Source organism: Camelina sativa, chromosome 9 (assembly GCF_000633955.1).
Source record: "Camelina sativa cultivar DH55 chromosome 9, Cs, whole genome shotgun sequence".
Classification (NCBI taxonomy): domain Eukaryota; kingdom Viridiplantae; phylum Streptophyta; class Magnoliopsida; order Brassicales; family Brassicaceae; genus Camelina; species Camelina sativa.
Genome location: NC_025693.1, coordinates 7,026,251 through 7,033,805, shown reverse-complemented (window position 1 = coordinate 7,033,805; position 7,555 = coordinate 7,026,251).

Here is a 7,555-nt window from a genome sequence, read left to right as displayed (position 1 = left end):
AAAAAAAACAATGAACACCCCTCCGAACGAGATTTTCCTGGCCATCAAGCTGCCAAACCCTACAAGCCTCCTTGTCAATTTTATACCCGTATCTGTCACTCCTATCTCCGCCTTGGTCGAGACGCTGAACACTGTTGACCTCCAAACTGTTCAACTTCGTCCGTTCATCACGTGGCCACAGTTCATAACTGTGGAGTCTAAGTTCAGGCCCTACTTTGAGCTTCTCCTCTACAGGGCCACATCGTAGCGAACTATCTTGAGGGCATCAGGCTAGCTTCAAACTCCTTCACCTTTGCTGAAGGTATGGCAAAGCTACGCTATTTTGCACCAACGGATCCGTATGCGAATTTTGCTTATGTGCTGTTCGCAACGTTTACCGGCCAAGTGATGGAGGCCGAGGCGTTTGGCAATATTTTCTGGTTCATGGTCCCTCACATGAACACCGCCGTTGAAGTCGCTGGCCTGGTTATGTTCCATGTTGCGAACCTCCATCTCCGTGGTCCCCTTTTTGAAGTGAGATCGTCGCCTTCTCTCCTCCACCACCGTAGGTGTACTTGCAGTAGCTACCTCACCGGGTGTAAGTCATGTTTTTTCTACTGGTATGCACAGGAGTTGCGCTCGTTCTTTTAAGATCCTCTTTTCATGTTTTTATTTTTTTGCGGCTTAACCTTAGTGACGACGTTTTCAACTAGGTTAATGTACAAATATTATGTACTTGATGGTTGTTTTTTTCTTTTTGGAACCTCGAACCGTTATCCGGTGTATGCCGGAGTTTATTTTATAATCAACGTATGTATTCTATTTAGTATTATCCCGCCATCGTACACGGTGCCACACCTATGTATTTGTGTACGTACAACGTAACAGGGCATCGTACATAAATACATAGTTGTACACGGTTCCAAACTAGTTCTATTGTGTGTGACGTGTACGTACACATGGACTAGTCCCGTTCATATCGTTCTGTTTTATTTAATAACATACCCTACAAATTATCGATGTACGTACCACCGCTCATATAAGTTCACATGTACGTACCAGACGTATACAACAGCACATTAAAACAAAAAAAAATAAACTTTAAAGAGCAGCCATTGGAGATTATAGAACTAAAGGATTTCACATATAGATTTCGCCAACCACCAAAGTCCGCAATTAGTACACAAGATGTCGTAATCTCGAAAGTTTATAGAGAAGAAACCGGATTGGATACAACAAATGGCGGCACAGTCCGGGTTAGGGATGAGGTGAGTAGATGGATAGAGGAATGTATCCTTGTACGTGTTTTGAAGTGCCACCTGGTATGTAAACAACAGGCGAAACACAGACTTGCCTACAAATCTGACCCCATGCGATTTGAGAGGAAAGTGATGTGCATCAAATAAGTGAAGAAAATGAACCGCCATCTGTTCGCTTCCATATAACATAGAAAAGATACCACATGCCAGTGTTGCCTCAGCGTCTGCGGGAACGTTACGAGATAGAACAGAAATGCCTCGCTTGATGTCTCTCTCCTCCGCAACAATCCGGAGGCCCTCGTAGTAGATTGCAACTTCGTTTCCAGCTTTGAAGCATTTTTTGAATATACGCCTATGAATTCCTTTATCTTGAGGGCCACCATTTGGGTCGCCTGACGTTTGGATTAATAACGGATGCCAACAGATGTTGTAGATGTTTGCATCCTTTAGAACATAGGGGTCGAGCACCGTCTTCAGTCCTCGCCGACCCGACTTTAAAATTGGAGCAAGGTGCGACAGCCCATCTACTGCGAGAAGCCTAAAGATTTCGAGTAAAATATCATCAGGGAGATATGGGAGCTTATTGTGTGCTTTCCCCATTTTTTCTTTTTTTGAGATTTTGTTATCGGAGCTATTATATATGCTTCAACAACAGAGGAGGTAGGTTGTGAAATTTGTATATATACTGTACAATATAATTACTCTGAGTGTCCTTTTAGCAAAATGCATAATGAAGAATAAGTTACACTGTATTAGTTGGGAAAAGGTGTACGTAATGCTTACGCAACATCATACTGGTTCACACGATAAAGGTTGTTCTCTCGTCGTCTCGGTAACCAAAAATATATTTCGTTCAGATAAAAAGTATACTGTACACGTTCGGCAAAGTTTATAATTATTACTTGCTTAAAAAGTGTTCAGTAAACACTATGATGAGATAATAGTCATTTCTAAATTTAAGTACGAACGACTTTCCACAAAAGAAGATGTCAAATCCCTGCATGTACTTGTCGCATTTAATGCTATAGCTATTGGCTGTTCCGGACGTGAAATTGGAAAGTTGTGTAGTTCATATATAATTCGACTCAAATCCGGTTTGTAGAAAAAGACACGTTTCCGTACTAGCATATTTTACAATGAGGGTGTTGAATAAAATTTTCAACTGTTTAATTCATGCAATGGACCTGTTGAATTGAAAAAATCATACGTGTATTAAACTGAGTTGAATAAATTCAACTACTTGAATCTGAAAAAAGTGGGACCTACATTGACACATGGCGAAATATGAGAGAAGAATATGTGAATGAGTTGTATCCATTTGCTTTTTGTGAGATTTTATTTCATCCTAATTATTTTAGCTCAATTATCTTACATTCATTTATTTTTTTATAAAATAAAAAGTACATCAAAATTCATCATTTAAAAAAATCTATGAATAGAGACTAGTCTTGTTTTATTTGGAAATAGAAAAAAATATCAATTTTTATTAGAATTTTCAATTTTCTTGGACCAATTTTTTTGTTTGTGTGTGTTTAACCTTCTTCATTTTACTTACAAAAGACAAAAAAAATAATTATAAATTACAATATAAATAAATTTATATAGAAATTAATTAATTTTAAATTATATTAATTTAGTTTTAATTGATAATTATTATTAGATATGTAATCATAAATCATAAATTAAAATAAAATTAAAGAAATATAAAATAGTAGAGTAAGGTGTTGAATCTGTTAACCATTGTACATAGTTTACACATGCATAAATTGTATACCTTTTTTTATGCTCGCCACCCTTAATCTGGACCTGAACAGCTAAATATTTGATATACCTTTATTCTGCATGTAAATCTGTAACCGCTAATAACCTGAACAGCTAAATAATTTTTGGTCTATCGATGCTTGTTAATATTTATGAGTTTAATGATTAAGGTGTGGGCTTAGCGATATCCTCATTCGTTTTGGTCGGGATCTCGTTATTAATTTATGATTCCCGGTTATTTGTTAGTCTTGTAAATATACAAACTATACATATGTATGTATACTACATTGGGAAGGTACGTACATTTAGGGTCTTATTAAACAGACACCATGGAAAGTCGAAAGGTCGCGCCATTTCGAGATTTCGCTCTCCGTAAATATTTAAATTGCTCTCAACCTTCGTCAATTCCTAACACAGTTTAAAGTAAGAGATATCCAAAATCTGAGATCACCATGAGCTTCAGAACCGATCGTATTGCTGAACTGGACCGCGAGAGAAGGAATTGGTGTTGGTGTATCCACGCCAAGGTGTTGAACGCTTGGTCGATTCACGAATGCTTTATAAAACGAGTTCTCCTCCTTGTGGACGAAGAGGTTAGTTGAACAAGTCTTTCTTATTTCGCTAAATCCAACAGTTTTTGATGTATAACAATTTATCTGTTATGAAGGGTTCCACAATCGAAGTGGCGTTTCTACAGGGTGAATACCCAAATATCCCGCCAAACCCTGAAATCGGTTCCTGGTACGATATTCGGGAGTTTAAATTAATCAATCCAACTCTCAAGGAGAGGAATACTCATCACCCATACCAAATCAAGTTTACGCATGAGTCAACCATGGATGTGATCCAACCTTTGAATCACAAAAATTACTTCCGCTTCGAGGATATCGATGATATAACTCGTGGCAGAGTTACTCATCCCGTTTCTTTCGGTATGTTTTATCTATAATTTCTTTAATATGTATATATTAATGTCCGTGGAATTATGAACTTGCGATGGTTGCTGAGATTCATTTAGTGGTCGTTTGGTCAGTTGAGGACGTTACTTTTAAGTGTATCATTTGCAAAAGTACAAAATAAACGTTACATCCCCATTTTATTTTCCCCCCGTTAGATGTTTGTGGGTGCATCGTAAATGTGGACGTCATAAGAAGACGTTACGATGGCAGGTGTATTGAAGTTGTCTTCACTCTCCTGAATGGCAGGTTAAGGACCTATTATGCTATAGACATAGTAATATACATATATATATATTTGAACTTCATAGGTTTAAATTTGAAAGCAACTGTGCGTTAATGCAGGAATGAAAGTGTCAAATGTCGTCTCACAGACTTCTATGCCCATCAATTCCTCTCTGATTGGGAATTAAAGGGATGTCATGTTCTCCACAAATCCGAGCCAGTGTTTTGTGTCTTCCGGTTCTTTAAGGTTGGGAGTTATGAAGGTACGTCAGATGAAATTGATATTATGATAGAAGCAAGTACATGTAATTTGTCTATCAACTCAATTACGTAAATGTGTGTAGGCGTACCATGTCTTGTACACACCGAAGCGTCTTCTAAATTCTTCATTCGAGCAGATTTCGAAGGACTTCGACATCACAAGGAGATGTAAGTTGATATTATATTAATACTTGGTATGAAAGCGTATGTGTTCTTATCTGTTCACAGTCTCACATGTACATTTAATTTTTTAAACTTATAGAAGTGAGTTTGCTGCACAACACCACATTAACAATGTGATGGGACACGATGGGACAACAACTGAAACAATTGCCCAGGAAGGAGAAAGCTCCGGAACCCATACAGAATCTGCACAGACGTTCGTCAGACTGTCCGCGGAATGAGGAATGAAAAACTGACGAGAAATAGAAATCAAAATGTTGTTTTCTATTTCAAATATTGGTTTATTTTCGTGAGAATATGTACAATGGTTTTATTGTTAAAACGTACTCTATCCTTTTTATTTTATATTCTAATAATTATTGAAATTGAGATAGAAAATAATATGTAGAATTTTGAATATTAAAATTGTTATTATTAGTAGCTATTTCACAAAAATATTAGAAAATGTTCATTTGTTTTTGGACATTAAATAAAGTAAAAGAAATGACCGAATGCTTGTACTATCTCCTAATAATAAGTAGAATCTTTAATGTTGTATTGTCTTATCAGAAGGATAATTTATTCCCCACACCATAGTTGATGTACGTTGGGAGTCATAATATATTGTGGTAGTCGTCTACGTACAGAAGCTTAAATAATCGTACAATCAATACAAGTGAATAGCAACCCTTTGGATTGATCTAGTTGAGAGGAAGTGATGATAATTACGTAACTGGATACACATCAAATAAACATAATGATGAGAAAACTATCATATCTAAGCAACAATAAATACGACTCTCTTCGAAGTTGTCACATCAGAGAACCTACAAATGTCATAGTCTAGGCTTAGGGTTAGCTGATGGTTGAGTTACAGCCGATATTTAACGAATTCGAATATAATGAATTTGAAATCCGATAATACGAAACTGACACGTGGTTCGCACTACTTATTTGTTTTAGTAATTCTAATCGAGTAGGCGTGCATGAGAGCTCATAAACCTAAAATGGGTTCCTTCGTAATTAAGTAGTTAACAATAGGGTAATTTAAAACGACGTCATATAGAAACTAGTATAAATTTCCAGGATTTTCGCCAAACTCCCCAACCACCTCTCACATCGTAGGTTTTATTAGTGGGCAGGCGGCAGTTTCCGTCTATTTGGTTCTGCACATACTGCACATATTGCTATTAACTCCCAAAAAATGGCGACTTCTAGCCGTAAGAAGACTGATCTGCCAGACGAGATCTTGATAAAAATAGCCAAGCATCTCGTAGTTGATGGGTTCTGGCGAGCAGGCCCATTATTAAAGGCTGGTCGGCGAGGAGTGGATACGGTGCTTGCCCGAGAAGTTCTGAAGGTTGCCAGCATCTACCAAATCTGTGAACATCCTTCTTCATTCCAAACGACAAGGAAGCCAAATGGTGAACTCCAGGAAGAAGGGATTCACAGGCGTATTTTCGAAAAATGCTTGGACGCAGGGAACAGAATAGCAATCTACAACGAGGGGCTACGGATCGTTGCCGAGGAGCGAGACATTCAGGGCGGTATCGCACTACTAAAAAACAACGTTCCCGAAGATGCCGAGTCCACTCTTGCATGTGGAATTTTCTCTATGTTATATGGGGACGAGCAGATGGCGGTTCGTTTTCTTCACCAATTTGATGCACATCACTATCCACTCCAATCAGAGGGAGTACGGCTTATCGGGGAAGATCTGTTCCAACGGTTGAGTATGTTTAAGACGGCGCGTAAAAACACGTACAAAGATTCTTTTGTATATCCCTCCAGTTCGTTGATCCCTTTCCCGGACTGTGCCATGAGTAGTTGTTTGAGATGGGGCAGGTTATCGACCGACACACGTTATTATGACATCATCTGTGTAAATTGCGGAGTGTGGTGGGTGGCCAAATCTATATGTGAAATCCTCTAGGTGTATCGTTGGTTCCCTTCTGTGTTGCGTTTCACCTCGCCACGTATGTTTCATTAGATAATTAAATTACTATGTAATGAAGATGTTAATTAACGTGTATGCCAATATCTATCGTTTTGGTCGTTTTGCTCCTTTGGTTCCGAAAAAGTGTACTAGATGTCGTATTGCTCCTTATATTCCTAAATAAATATCAACAGTGCCGTATAGACGACGTGTGCTTCGTTTCACCAGGCAAACACACCAACAAATATCAACACTGCCGGCCCAACCTATTTTTACCATTAACAAACATAAGAAAAAAAATGAAAAATACAACTTTACAAGGCCTCGAACTCGTGACACTGAAGGACACTCAAGGCCAATCCTACCACTGTACCACCGCACCGTTTTTGATATTGAATCCCCTAAAATCGCTAATATAATTTGTAGCATAAAGCCCTTGATATATCGGCACTGTATCAAGCTTACGACGCCGTTCGTAACTTTTGGAAAACGACACAACTTGGAAGACTTCATGTTGTCTTACAATACATAAAACGACACAATACAGAAAGTTCTATAAAAGGCCAACTGAATATAATAGATATATTATAAGATTCAGGGAAATTAGGGTTCATTGAACTGATTTGGGGGAAACAGAGAGAGCCGCTGCCATAGATGTTGGATTAGATTTTGAGAGTTGGATATTCGGTTAATAGTTTAAAGTTCCTCTTTTCTTTATTTTCACTCCTTCAATTACGTTATCAGTTTCGTTCTTAATGTCTGCTTTGGCAAACATGAGTCCAGTCGAGTATGACGATGCGGAGTATGGGATCCCGACTGTTTGTTACTGTGGTGAAATGCCAAACCTACAACCTTCTTTTACAAGGACAAACCCAGGGAGGCTCCACTACACTTGTAGAAATAGAGAGGTAAGTGACTTACAGTTTCCCCGAGGTTGATTAAAGATCAGATTTATTTGCATAACTTAAGTTTCGTGTAAAAAATTATTTTTAAATTAATGCAGGATGGGGACTATC